This window comes from Gymnogyps californianus, chromosome 4 (assembly GCF_018139145.2).
Source record: "Gymnogyps californianus isolate 813 chromosome 4, ASM1813914v2, whole genome shotgun sequence".
In the NCBI taxonomy this organism is placed as follows: domain Eukaryota; kingdom Metazoa; phylum Chordata; class Aves; order Accipitriformes; family Cathartidae; genus Gymnogyps; species Gymnogyps californianus.
In genome coordinates, this window is record NC_059474.1 from 15,726,094 (window position 1) to 15,742,026 (window position 15,933).

Sequence of the window (15,933 nt, forward strand, 5' to 3'; positions counted from 1 at the left end):
TGTTTGTTTTCAAAGCCTTGGATGTTGACTACTGCGTTTCATACCGCAGTTAGCGTTGTGGGTGGGAGCTTGGTTTCCTGTGGGTGTCTGTGCCTGGTGGAGGTGAAACTTGGCACAACACCAGAGCCCCAGCACAAGCGAGGCTCCAGGACGTTTGGGCACAGATGCCCATGTGCATGCAGGTAGCTGAGGAAATTTCATACCAAACAAAGTTTGCCTCCTGATTGTAGCCACACTGTAGGAGGACTTTTGGATCTTGGATGCAGGTACCTAAAGCCTACCTGTAGTTAATTTTGGGAGCTGCAATCCTTTTTTTTTTTTTAATAGCTTTATTTGGAGGCAAGAATTCCTGAAAATGAATTTATTTCAATAGTTTGCATTCTGCTAACACAGTGGAAGATACACTTAGCTTCTGAAAAAAGGTTCAGTGTAATGCAAGCCAAGACAGTACAAGTTAGGATGAAAGCAAGAGTGTTCCAATGAAACTGAAATAAGTGTCAAAGAAATTACTCAACAAACCTTTAGAGTTTGATAGACAATTATATCCTTGTTATAGACGTTTTAAATAATTTTGTGCAACTTAATTATACCCCTGCTATAAAATTTAAAGCTTGGTTTAAAGTGGCAATAGGAAGATTATCATTCTCTACTCACTTCTATTCATTACTTAATGTCTCCAACTCAAGAATAATAATAAAAAGGATTCTTTCAAAAATTTACTCAAAATTATTTTTCAATATAATACCAACTTTTTGATAAAACACTTTTCCCTGGAAAAGTTTGCTTCTTTCCATAGATTCTTTTTTTTTTCCACTAAAACATTTTAGTTGAAAAGTTTATTTTGTTGATGAGAAGTGAAAACTTTCAGATGAAACTTCAGTGAAAACAGAAATTTATATAATTTTAATTTAAGTTACCCTGGCCTCTATAGAACACCTAATAAGTCCTACAGTCCTACCTTTTAGATGATATTTTAGTCCAGTGACATAAGTGAACTATTTAAGAAAGTTTAGTGTTGAGTCAAAAGTGGTGTTTTGCTGTTTTCATTTCCTGACGGCATTTTCTGATAACAGATTTAGTTCTTTGCTGTATGTGATAAAATTTCTATTCTTTTTCTGGCTACTCCTATGTCAACATAAATATTATTTGTTGGCATGGCTTTCCTATATTTAAATTAAATTTTAAAAATATTAGATGTTTGTATGGAGTGAAATACTGACTCTTTTCATATAAATTTAATAAGAATTTCCATTGACTTCAGCAGCCTAGGATATGACTCATTATATACAAAGTGTTGACTTTCTCAATCCAGCCTCTGGAATTACTGTATAGATACCTTTTTATGTGGATAGGCTAATACTACCAAATGAACTTCCAAGCCAGGAAAGCTGTTGTAAGTTTGTCTCAGCTGGAAGCCATTTTGCAAAGCTTAAGTTGTAGAAAACAGGAATTATATTTTTGATTGAAAAGAATCAGTAAAAATTCAGATGCTGACCAGGTGAGGAAAGGACACTGACAAAAACAATTACTTTTCGCACTGATGAAATGTTTAAATCCTTTTTAAGGACTGTTAAGGATTGTTTTGATCAAACTAGAAGATGATCAAGGACTTACTATAAAGCATTTCAATATTAAAGTGATAAGAGCACTAGAACTATCTATCTAAGGAGATGGAGATGGAAAAGCTTCAAATACTGACTTGTCATTGGACTGGCTTCTGTTCGTTCCTTATAGGAAATCTGCCTTAAACGTTATACTTTCCACAAAATACTAAAACTTTCTTGACTGAGAGCTGACTTCAAGGAACACAGGGGAAATGCATTTTAAAAAGTCTCAGGTGAGAACAGAAACAGATTTTGAAGGGTATTTCTACAATGACTTTTGCTTGATAGTATGCATCCACTGATAAAACTTCAGGTGGCTTTAAAAGGTCTGACCTTGGTTACTGGATGCCAGCTACTTAACTTGCAGTTGAGTCTACTGCTGAGGTCTTCAGAGAGATTGAACCAGGAAACTTTGTTTTTCAAATAGGTGGTACAAAAATGTGGTCAGCTTGAGAAGGGGAAAAGGGCAAGGGTAACAGTAATGTTGAATGGACATCGAGGGATCCAGGACAAAGAAGTAAACACAGTGCTACAGAAAGGCCTGCTGCTCAAAGAACTAAGATCATTTTCATCCATGTTAAAGTCATAGGAAAATGGGATTTATTAAATAATAAATTGGATTTAATTTGCAGTTGACGGCTAGTCAGAGGTAATAACATCTTGAAATTTCAAAGTAAGGTCAAAATGTACTTTACTTCTTATCTTTTAAACTGTTTCTTTTTAATGTCAAAACAATTGAAACTACAGAAGGGTTAGGCAAACCACTTTGGATCTTGTCTTCACTGACCTAAAGCTATATATTTTTTTTCTTTTTCCTTTGGGCTAAAGTATGAGCATTACTCTACATGTGACTTCAGTTTTACTATAACATAGATTAGGAAGGGATGAAGTGCTGACCCTGGTGAATCACTGCCTCAAAACCTTGCGGGGTCTTCTTTTCACTGTTTTCGTCATATTTTTTTCTAACCACAGAGTATCTCAGAGTTACCTCCAGTAAGAATTTCGTGTTCTGTGGTGCTGAAATGAGTCTACAGGAACTCAAAGAGGCAAGAAGGATCTTACCTAAGCATCTGAAACTTGGAGCCAAGGTGCATTTGGTATTCAAAAGAGGCCTTGGGACAACAGAGGTTGTGTCTTAGTCCCAGGGAGTTTTTTACAATAGCAGAAGGATTGCGAACAAAAGACAGCAAAGGTGGATTGAGCAATGGATCAGAGAAACTGCGTGGGCAGGCAATAGAATAAAGAGTAATTCTAAGTATCCACATACATGAGCTCTTGCCTGACATATGCCTGGAGTACAGCATGCTGTTTTGAATATTTAATCATCACCTCTGTTGAAAGCTCTAACAGTAAAAAATATGCAAAAATCTAGATAAAGGCAGATTAAGTTAATTCATTATTGCAGTCTAAGATAATCCACTCATTTCTGTTCTACAAGACCTTCCATTTTTTTTCCATGCAAGAAATAAAACAGAGATTAGTATCACTGTAATGTTATAAAAGTCTTATGTAAGTTTTTATATTTGTAGACCTGAGATCAGAAATTTCCTTCTCCTGGTAATGCCACTAACAACTTCTTAGAGCACATATTTTTCTTCTCTGGAAAGAATTCACCAGAGGACCAAGAATTTACTCTTAAGTAGTGGATATTTTTTGCAATATTTAAATATTTCCCTATGAATAAACTAATGAGCCTGCAGAATCCCAGTGTCTGTTTTTACATGACTTAATAATTTCAAGAGTACAGCAGCTTTTCTGCACAGGCACAATTCATGAAAACCTTTCCGACAAGAATAGCACCAGACTGTGCTTTCACTTTGCAGGGTATGCTCAGATCCCATGTGGTCTGCAGGATTCAAGATTTCTAATCCCGTGTGCAGTTTCTTTACAGGGCCCTGATCATGGAGCAGATTTTTCCACTGGGATTTACCTACACCCTGCCTGCAGCCTCCACCTCCAGGTTTCACTTTGGTGTCCCAGGTCTGAACAAGTCTGGGTTCATCGTCACAGCTTGCCGCATTGCCTTCCGTCCCCAGGCAAACACCAGCGAAACCACGGCTTTCGCTAACATCAAAGCACAGGTGAGCCTGAGCTTCTCTCCAGATTATTCACAGGTTCACACTATTTAGCCACAGTCTGAGATCAGAATTTCTGACAAAAGACAAAGGTAAGAAAATTTCACATGGTGTCAGTTTCTACTGAAAACATTACTTTTAGCTCTGATAAGCATATTATAAATCAATATACTCGGGACTTGGGCGAACTGCACTGATAACAGTACAAATAAACAAATCTGTGCAACATTAATTTTTAATACAAGAACATAAACAGAACCACCTACTCTGGGTCTTGTAAGCCCACCCTTCCCACGGGGACAGTGAAGAATCACGGTTTTTAAAAGTGTCCTGCTGCTGCCATCTGGCCGCCAGCCTCCTGCTGAGCCGAATTGGCACTTACAGAAGCAGCAGTCAGTCAGGGGAGGATCACCTTCCACAAGTGCTGATTTAGTGCCTTAGGAGACAGATTGGTGGTGACATAAGGTAAAAGGCTTTTGAAAGTACAGTAGAACAAGAGAAGTGAAGGGAGGGGAAAGGAAAGTGGAAGGGAAGGGGAGTAGAGAGACCTGCAGACAGGACACAAGCTAGAGGAAAACAGAAGAGGTAAGGGAAAGAGGCTACGCTGGAAAGAGGAATTTGGGAGGACGTTAGAATGGTATCAAAATTATTATAGGATGGGAACAGGGTAAGACAAAGTCTGAATTTCAATTTTCCTCAGTTTCTCTGACTATAAAATAGTAACAACTGTATGCTTTCACAAGGTTTTCCAGGCCAGTTGTGCTCTAAGTGCAATATGTAATTCTTCTACCCTGCTCTTATTCAAATAAATGATTTTACCTTTAAATAAATATGCTGCTTTACATAAATGGTTTTGACATCACTGATTTGCAGTTCCATTGTGTGCTCTTCAGGGATCAGGGCAGCAAAGAAGCAGTGAGGGTGGCCAAAGCCCGACATTCAAGGAGTGGCATCCATATACATGTGTATTTGTGGGAATTAATTCAGTGCTGGCACTTCTGTGTTCAGAGGAGTCAAACGACTTGCCCCAGATGATGCAGGTGAAGCTGTACATGCACAGAGGGGGCCTCTGAAGTTGTGGGCATTAGGTCCTCATTGAGTTTAATTTAGGTCACTGGTGAAAGTAATTTACAAGTGTCAACTGTTGAAAGCTGTGAGAAAGCCACCCCACTATGTGACACTGTTAGTTATTTCTTCTAAGAGGAAAAGTCTTATTAAAACAGCAGGAATGCTGCAGTGTAATCAGATATGGAGTGCATCATGCCTGTGTAGTGTCAGCAGGCTTGCTCTGTGCTGTGCTAGGCATGGCTCTGCCTTCTTTCTCCAGCCTGGTGACATTTCTCTCTGCATGAAGTCTTGTGTTTAGCTGAGGGGTTGTTGACATTAGGACACTCAGAAAAGTTCCGTTAAAACCCAGCAGACCTCAGTGTGAAGGCTCTCTCTTAAAAGTGAAGAGGCTCCAGTTCCCTGCAGTTGAGCTTGAAACTGCTGTGCTCCATCCTGAAAGGGTCCAAAGATGTCACTCCTTGGCTTAATTAGCCTTAACTTTTTGGAGACTGTCTTATCATAAGAGTTTAAGCAGCAACATTAACATGAAGATTTCCTACCTGCTGTTCCTACCTGCTTATTTCTGTCCAAGACCACAGCATTTTGCCCTCTCATTTGTGACATATGAATAGCCGGGACCAGAACTGACACCTCTTTGCCTCAAGCCCCACGCTAGGAAGTGCCATGAACTACATTTCCCTTGATTTTATATTTGCTTGCACCAAGGCTAAATCAAACACTAGGGGAAAAGCATTATTAGTGTTCTTGTCAGCCTTTTAGAGAGAAAAATCCTTCTTATGAAAAAGAACAATTTCACATTCCAGCAAAATTATTTTCTAGTAGCAAAAGGCAGGACAACTTAAGCTGCCAAGAGCTCCATGCTGTTGTGACCAGATTGTTGGTGGTACAAGAGCTTGTTTACAGCTAGCTCAGGTCTCTCTACATAACACTGCGGATTGCAGCATACTTATATCAAGAGCAATTACTGAAAAAGTAGTGTCCTCAAGCATACCTTTAAATAGCTGTTTACTTGGTTTTGTCCCAGTGGTGGGTTGACCCCGGCTGGATGCCAGGTGACCACCAAAGCCGCTCTATCACTCCCCCTCCTCAACTGGACAGGGGAGAGAAAATATAACAAAAGGCTCGTGGGTCGACATAAGGACAGGGAGATCACTCAGCAATTACCATCACGGGCAAAACAGACTCGACTTTGGGAAAAAAAAATAATTTATTACCAGTCAAATCAGAGTAGGATAACGAGAAATAAAACCAAATCTTAAAAATGTCTTCCCCCCACTTCTCTCTTCTTCCCGGGCTTAACTTCACTCCTGATTTTTCTCTACCTCCTTGCCCTCAGTGGCACAGGGGGATGGGGAATGGGGGTTGTGGCCAGTTCATCACACGTTGTCTCTGCTGCTCCTTCCTCCTCAGGGGGAGGACTCCTCACACTCTTCCTCTGCTCCAGCATGGGATCCCTCTCACGGGAGGCAGTCCTCCATGAACTTCTCCAATGTGAGTCCTTCCCACGGGCTGCAGTTCTTCATGAACTGCTCCAGCATTGATCCTTTCCACAGGGTGCAGTCCTTCAGGAACAGACTGCTCCAGCGTGGGTCCCCCATGGGGTCACAAGTCCTGCCAGCAAACCTGCTCCAGCGTGGGCTCCTCTCTCCATGGGTCCACAGGTCCTACGAGGAGCTGCTCCAGCATGGGCTTCCCACGGGGTCACAGCCTCCTTTGGGCATATCTGCTCCACCGTGGACCTCCGTGGGCTGCAGGTGGACAGCCTGCCTCACCGTGGTCTTCACCACGGGCTGCAGGGGAATTTCTGCTCAGGCGCCTGGAGCACCTCCTCCCCCTCCTTCTTCACTGACCTTGGTGTCTGCAGAGTTGTTTCTCTCACGTATTCTCACTCCTCTCTCCAGCTGCAATTGCTGCTGCACAGCAACTTTTTCCCTTTCTTAAATATGTTACCCCAGAGGTGCTACCACCGCCGCTGATGAGCTTGGCCTTGACCAGTGGCAGGTCCATCTTGGAGCCGGCTGGCATTGGCTCTATCGGACATAGGGGAAGCTTCTACCAGCTTCTCACCGAAGCAACCCCTGTAACCCCCCCTGCTACCAAAACCTTGCCATGCAAACCCAATACAGTCCCATTTTTTTGTTTGTTGTTTTCTAGCTTGGACTAACTCCTTTGGTCTTTGGAAAGTTGGAATAATGGTTCTCTGTATGAGCACTTCTAGGTGGTGATATGTATATCAAGTAAGTCAGGAAAAAGAATCAAGTTTTCTGATCCCTGAGCAAATGCTTTAACCGCTAAACTCTTCTCTAAATCTCTAAAAACTGCGGGCACAGCTGTCACAAGTGAAGTTTGCTCATTCATTTGAGGTTTCCTAAGGCAGCTGGCTACCTTGAAAAGTTGGTGAGGTTTTAGGCATATAATCCTTTGGAGCACTTTGAGTTGCCCGACATGAGGAAACTTCCTACTCTGTTGATGTCCAGGGGATGGTCGCATGGAGGTGCCTGGCTTGCTCTGTGTGCTGTATAGGAGGGGCTGGAGAGAACTGGAAGAGCTTTTATTCTATTCTGAATTCAGACCACTTTCCTAAATCAAGGATTATCTCACCCTAAATAAAGGTAGATTTAGCCATTTTGTTACTGCTATCATTTGCAAAGTCTTATTTTCTTATAATTATGTAACAAGTGATTTACAGCAATATCTCATAATATAACCAGTGAGCTGGCCATGGAAAACAGCCTAAGTATATGCCTTGTAAGCAACCTGCAAACTAAATAACATATATTAAGAAAAGTCATATTGGGTTAATCATACTGTGGGCAATTACCTTGAAGAGAAGAGAGTTTAAGACACATCCTCCTCTGGAGCACTTCGAAATATCTAGCAATAGGCAACTCCCTTCACAATGTTCAGATTTCATAGCTAGGCATGCTAGGGTACCCCACAGTTCATGCTCAGGAGATCATTGTGCTAGATTGTATAAAAAACAAAATAAAAGGGATGCCATTTTGAGACAGAGTTTGTGAACTACGTTACAATTCGTAAAATTACATTTCATTTCACTAGAAAATATTTTTCATAAGCAATTAGATCAATGATCATCCTCATTTTTTGTCTAATATTTACCATTTGATACCTTTCTCTGTCTCCTTATGCCTATGTCTCCACCCGCCCATACAATTGCCACTAACACCAAAGAAAAGTCTCCTATGAATTTTAGCAGCTTTTAGCAAAGGTTGGTTTCAGCGGATATTTTGTTGTCATTTTGTTAAAATCTGATTTTGTTAAAAATCATATTTTGTTAAAATCTGCCACAGACACGTGTGGCTGCAGAAGAGCAATATGACAACATGTTATGAATTTCGTATCTTTAGTCCCTTAGCTTCTTGGTTTTGAACTACTTAAAAACTTAGTATTCACCCTAATCAAGAATGCTATGTGCTGTGTGTCACAGTGTTATGCCTTCTAGACAATAATTATGATTCCTGATGGTTATGTCAAACATATGCTCTGGGTGCCCAACTATTTGGCAAAATCTGTTTAAGTGCAGTGGGCTGATCATCATTGTCACATTACAGTATCTGAAATTGCTTTTATACAGAACTATCCATCTGGTCCTCTGCTTTATTTTATTCTTTGCTTATTTAGATCATAATTACAGTTGTGGGGTATCAGGGTAACTACACTTTGATATTGAACCTATGTGGAACATCTGTTGAGAGTGCCTGATCTGAATATAATTAGGTAGTTTGTTGTGTTTTATTCTGAGTTAGAGAATATTCCTGTGCAAGAGCAATTTCATATTTCTCAGGTGGCTGGTGTTTTAGCTCTGAAAAAGGCACTTTGGGGTGGAAACAGTAGCTGAAATTATAGTGTTACTTGTACGATTCTCAATCATTCTGCTTTTACTGACTCGATCAACTATTATGAAATTACAGTTAATTTTGTCTTGTGTCTTTCTAGACTTTAGAAATCTTTATACCTGGATGCAGAACAGTTTCATTTTGCATGTTTGAATGCTTTGGCTATGCTCTGCCCCTGAAGAGCCAGGGCAGTATTTTACCATCTTGAAATGAAACCAAATTCAGGCCCAGGAGGGCTAGGGGTGACACTGTGATCATCCAGTCTGATTTCTGCTTTGCAATCTGCCTTTACTTACTGCACTAATTACCTCAGTAAAGGGAATTCTCCCCTTCCATTTAAGTGGGTAATGCAGTAGCAACTGCATTGTAGCCCAACTGAGTTATCAGCAGAGGGACAGAGATGACGGGGAAATTCAGTGTTACCCATTTAAACACTGTTTCTCGCAAAACACTCCTGTCACACAGCTGGTAGGGACTTACAGAGTTTAAAACAGATTTATAATGTCCATACACCACCAATTAAAAAGAGCCTTCATGGAAATCTTTTATCTTAAAACTTCATTCTTCACAACATTTTCTGCAGCGTTCACAACATAATACATTATAATTGGATTGTGTTGCTGCAGTAGAAATTGAGAAATTTAAAAAGAGAAGAATAACCTATGATACTAAGATTGTGGCCCAGGGTAGAAAAAACATAGGAATTCTTATGTCAGGCCAGCTTTTCTTCTGCTCATCCTTTACTAATATTCCCACACATTGATTTTTGTCATTTTTCTTCCCAGAAAAATTACCTCTGAGATAATTTTAATTCACAGACAGCATTTACATGGCACATGGACCTTACTTTTCTGGTATTAGCTCTAGAGATCAGATGAAAATGCCTGGAGGTCGCATGGATCAGAACTGACAGTGCTGCAACACATATGCACATCTCTGGCCAGGAATAAGCACATTTTATTGTGGACTGTGGCTCTTTTCAAACAAGGCCTACTTCATGATACCTATATTTTTAGTCTAATTAAAAACCAACCAACCAACCAGACAAACAAAAAATCTTGCAAAATATCTCTGTGATCATCTTTGAACTGGAGCTATTGTCATGCTGTTTCTCTCATGTCTCATGTTTAACCATTTACCCTCATTGTGGTTGCACCACTCATATTAATAGCTTAGAGAACTATACGCTATAATAAAATGACTGCAGAGTTTACAGCCACAGCTATTGAGTAACGAAGTATTTTTTCGTAGTCAAACTTTGTAGGAAAAGTTCCCTGATTTATTGGACATTTATACTACACATTTGGTAAGTATCTCGCGTAAGTTTATTTGGGTTTTGCAAGACATTTCCCTTGCAACTGAGAAACGTAATTAGCACTCAGGAGAAGCGAACGCAGTTCCCAGCTTTTCTGCAGACTGCCTGTGGATGGCAGGAAGAGATGAAAAGCCACATTCTGCTAGCTGTGGCTCAGCTCTTACTGTTGTTCTACGTACAACAGATTGAGAAATTCAAGCCACCTACTCTCCAGGGTTCCCAGACATGCTGCACACTCAAAGAAGAGAGGTAGTTATGACACCTAAGCCAGCTGCTGGCAATAGTTGGTCTGCTGACAATAGATTCCCTTTCTTAGGGGATTTCTTACTCGGGGTGTGCTGTCTCTCTGGGTCTTAAGCCAAGAGATAATGTGCATATACTTTGCACATGCATTTTGGGCCTCAGCTCTTGGTTGTTTTTGTGTAGTAATTGGTAACAACAGTTTCTACAGACTGATAATTGACATGTATTTATTACGTAAATATGGAATATGGGTTTAATTCATTTGAAGAAATGTGGAAAAATCTATTTGGCAACGCCCTTTTTATTGCTGTTTTTCGTGTCATGAAAATGTGGCAGCATGTTACTTTTGGTGGATGTTGTGTTTTGCAGGAATGTGCCCTCTCTTCAAATGATAACATTTTATATTTTTCTGTTCCCAGTTCTTGCTTCTTTCTCTTTTTCTGTCTATTAGAGCAAATACGTTCAGTACAAGAAGATTAATTGAACATTGGGAAATGTTATAAGTTCTGGGCGATATTTGGCCATTTATCAGTGAGACAAGAGACTGTCTTTTTTAACCTATAAAGGAAAATGATTGATTTGAAAAATGAAACTTCAGTCATCCTTCACTGTTTTAGTTATGCAGTGATCCAAAGTCCTCTATTGGATTAAAAATGGCTAAAAGCTTGTTCCCTCTATTTGTCAGATCTTTTGGCATTTGTTGCTTGTTATTTTAAAGCGAAATTGAAGCCTGAGAATTGACTGTCCACATTGCTTTTATGCAGTTCAGTTTACTCCAAAAGAGTCAGATTAAGGCAGAATCAGAACAGCAGAGAAACTGGAGGACCAGCCATGCACCTTGGTGCCCCTTGCTCACCGTTAAGTTGTCTGTACTTCATCAGTGAGGGCAAACCTGATATATTTTAATGGAAACTGCATTCAAGAGTAACCCAATGTAATTTTAATGAAACCAATGAAATAAAGTGGGAGTAAACCATAAAAATCATCAGACTTCAATTGCAGTGAAAAGAGATGTCCACAACGGTGAATTCATTTTACTGTATATTAATAACTCTAATTTCTGAGGAAAGAGACGCACAGCACATAAAGCCAGGTGGTTCTTTCTTCCTGATTTGTTTTCCTTATTGACTTTAGTGAAGTGGAGGCGGCATCCATCACTGCTGTGGATGGCTTGGACTGACTCACACATCACGTGTAACTTATGTCAGATTTTAAATAGATTCAGTTTAATCTTTTTAGGGAAGGCATTTAGAAGGATGTTGCATGTGTTGAATGGCCCATATCTTCTTTCTTGATGTGTCTTATCCCATAGCTGGTAGCAGGTCAGTTCCTCAAATCATGGAAATTCAAGAGTTGTTCCCATGCCAACTGTTGTCACTAAGTACCAAAAATTGAAAGGGTGTTTACTATGAATTGGGGGGGGGGGGGAGTTAAAATCAGAAGGCTAAGTAACTTAGCCCTGAAATTCTTCACTCAGTAATCTGCAGAATATGCCAAGGTGACTCATTTTTCAGCTACTCATCCATGCTCAGGGGACCAAATACCTCATAATGGGAAAGGCACTAGATTATGACAAATGGAACTGAATGAGTTGTGACACAGGCACATGCATTTGAGAGGACAGTAATTAAGTATACACCATTTAATATTTAATCTAAAACAGGGCTTCCCCACATATTTGCCTGAATGGCAACATAGTGTGAAAATTTGGAGAGTTGTAAGGAAGGGCTATAAAAATGTTCTGACATAAAAGATTTGCTATTTTCCTGGAAATAGGGACAAAATTCCCAATGAATAGAATATAAGTGAAATACAACTCGGTTACTGAAACTGCACAAAAGTGTTTGTAGAAGAGAGAATTACATTTTTCCACTCTATCAAATTGTCTAATAATAATAGCAGCCGTCTTTTAAATGCTACAAATCAACCTGTCACTTCCTATCATGCAATTTGATTGTTACATTTCCTTTTTCTTTAGAAGAGCCTTGTGGGATTAAGGTGGAACAGGAACTGTCAATTTATGACAAGAAACATTTCATATTCGAAGTCGCAAAACCCACAGTAGGTGATGAGATCTGGAAGAAAGCCCTCCGTAGCGTTCCCCATGAGATTAACAAACAGTGGAAATTGCTGATATTTCCTATATTAAAATTTATATGGCAAGGACAGTCCACGGTATTAAAGCAAAACTGGAGTCTTCCAATAGTTTTATTAAATTGAAACCAACTTCCCTTTCTTCAGTTATATAAGAGCCAGAGGGATTTGGGATTATATCCCTTTTTTATGCATAAGGGCAACTAAAGAGACAGCTGCTGTCTTTTAAAGAATATCTGGAGAAATAAGATTAACCTTTAAATACTGTACTCCTGGTCTCTCTTTGATACCACCTTTACTGTAGAGACTTTGAGACCTTTAGCTGAAAAGCAAAATTCAGAATCATAAAATAATTTAGTCTGGAAGGAAGTTTTGGAGATCATCTGGTCCAACCTCCTACTTGAAGCAGAGCCAACTTTGAAGTTGGATCAAACTTCAAGGAATCCCCAAATATTTTCAACAGTATATTCAGAAGTCACTCACCTTTCCCCTTTAAACTGATTTCTATAAGAAGACAGCTGTTTTGCAGCCTTGCAGTAGAAAATCAAAGTAGAAGCTAAAATACCCATATTATATCAACTTCCTTCAAGTAGACAATAAAATAGTCATATCTATATGTTATTTTCTAAGTAACTGTTTTTAAAATTTACTCATTTGATTGATGATTGAATAACTTTTGTTGCTAGGGAAAAAAAATCCTATGTAGCTGGAGAAAACCAGGAAGGAAATGAGCAGAGTGCTTTCAAGCTATTACCATAAGAAGCTTTGGCCACCATCCTTTGCTGCTCTTTACAGTTGATTATTACTTCCTCCACAAGAAATAAACATTATTGTAACAGCTCTTTTTGTTATGGGAGTGAGGGAGGAGTGTTTGTTTTCCTGTATGTTTTTTATTTCTGAAGTAGTTACCTTTGTACCACAAGAACAATGAATTCATAGTTGATTTAAAACATACCGTTTGTTGTTTTTCAAAAACATTATTGACTGAAAATGTCAGTGACCATGAGTCCCACTCTGTATGTATCAAAGTTATTTTAGCTGTGTATTGTTGTGGAAATATGGAGGCCTATTGATTGCATCCAAAATTAAACTCTACTGTGCTGCTGCAAGCATTCAATGAATCACCTATAATAAATCTGTTTGTAGAACTTGTTTAACTACAGTATCTGAAAAAAAGAAATCAATGGCATGTGCCAGTTGACTTTTAAGTTAGCAAATGTAAAAAAGAAATGTTGTTTAGTAACTTTAGTCTTTGTACAAGTGCTGCAACTATTTTTGAACACCAAAATGCAAAAAAATTTCACCATTTCAGCTGCTGTAAAACAAGAAAGTCTTATTCAGTTCACTGACTCACAGCCCTCAGAGACTAAGACTTCTTACCCAGAGTGAGGTTTTTTGGTTTGCATTTGGGTTTTTGGTATACCCTGTGTTCAAGGAAAACTACTGTTCAGTTAAATGTTCATTGTACCATTAAATGTTTGTTTATGGACTTTACAGACTTTTCAGCTAATTGAAATTCTGTGATTATTAACTAGTCTTTTACATCTGAGTCTTTTCTTTTCCCAGAGGTTGAGGTTCAATTAAATACACCTAAGAAATGGATATGTGAGGGAGCGTTACAGGATGCCTACTTCAGACAGCCGTGTTAAAAATGAGACTGTTTTGAAGTGGCAATGCTAACTGCAAAACTCTACTGCTTTTCAATGTTGTGTACAATTAGCCATGAAAACATTTTAGAACAGTAAGAACTTAGTATTTATTAAATGCAACATGTTGGCAAGCTTATTTTCACCCCACACTCACTTCACATCCATCAGTCGGATGAGTTTCTTCGTACAGATAGTCATAGAATCTTAGAATCATGGAATGATTTCGGTTGGAAGGGACCTTAAAGATCATCTAGTTCCAACCCCCCTGCCATGGGCAGGGACACCTTCCACTAAACAAGGTTGCTCAAAGCCCCATCCAGCCTGGCCTTCAACACTTCCAGGGATGGGGCATCCACAACCTCTCTGGGCAACCTGTTACAGTGCCTCACCACCCTCACAGTGAAGAACTTCTTCCTAATATCCAATCATCTAAATCTACCTTCTTTCAGTTTAAAGCCATTACCCCTTGTCCTATCACTGTATGCCCTCGTAAAAAGTCCCTCTCCAGCTTTCTTGTAGGCCCCCTTTAGGTACTGGAAGGCTGCTATAAGGTCTCCCTGGAAATGTGCAAGTCTAACTGTTTCAAAAAACACAAGAGGGATGTTTTTAAGAGAAGAATATACAGAAGAAAATGCATGAGGGATTCTAACTGTTTAGAGGAATAAACATGTTGATGTGCATGATAAATAAAAGGACTTGTTTGTGAAATGAGCAGGTAAACAATTGGAATACTTGTCTGCATGTGTCTGCGAATGACTCCAGAACATGTGGATGATATAAACAGAGAAGGACAAATTTGGATGAGATTCAGTGACCAAGCTGCACCCAGCTAGAAGAACATTTTGGCCATTGCTAAGTGTACAAGACTTTACTAGCTGTCTAGTTATCTTTAAGACAAAGTTTTATTTAAAATGGGCATCTTTTCTACAGCAATAAAGCTATGAGAGTCTGAGATTCCATGCTGGCTTTCTGCAGCCTGTGATTTTCTATTACATTTTAACACAGAAATGAAGTGTAAACCTCTTAATATGATCCTGCATGTAGGGCAAATGCAGCACACTGACATAAATGCCATGCCCACCAAAATCAAAAGTGGTAGGCTGCATACTGCAACCTGTGATCCCCTCGCTAGGCCTCACTCACTCCTGCGCTGCTCTGATCCTAACCTGAGGTAATTCCCCTGAAATCCGTGAAAGCTGATGCTGTGACAGAGCTGGGTGACACATGACAAACCCACCTCACTCATTTTTCTGCACTGGAGCAGATGAAATGCTGGAGATCTCAGACTTGATCCGCAAGGGGAATAAGTCAGATGATTGCTAAAAGTCCTGACAGAAGCTCAGAAAGATTTAGCCAGGGCATTGAAGACATGGCATGCCTCAGCTGCCCATCCTACTCCTTTGCAAGTCTCTGTCGCATTTGTTATAAATATTTGCACAATTCTTCCTCCTTTGATGTCCAAGCTGATAAACTACACAGTGAACAGGGCAGCTCATTTTGCCACCAGGACCTGGGTAGGATAAGATCCTGTCAGAAGGCCAGGCCGGCTGGTCCATCTTGAACCACCCACCACTGCTGAACACTGCAAAACACTTCGTCTCCTGGAATGGATTTCTCCTAGTGAGAAATACAAACTCCTTTCCACATGTGAAGGAGGCTGGTTACCTGAAATCAATTAACCAGTGTTGTGTTATGTTATCCTACCAAGCCTCTACGTGCTTTGTGAGACTGAGGTATCCAGCCCAAACCAATTTATATCCCAGTGGCAGAAGGTGGCTGAAGGCAACTCACATCTCATGTGACTGCAGTAACCACTACCACTATTATAGCTTCCACTGTGGTAGGCAATACAAACAGGTCCTTCGATGGCCAGTTTCACTAACCGGGGTCATATCCCAGCCTGGCACAGTCAGGACTTCTGTGTTTGCATACTTGCCCCATGGGGAACACATGTGTTCTCCCAGGTCTAAAAACCTGCCAGAGATTCTGAGGATTTAAATTTTATACTTGGGTAGCTAGTGACAATTA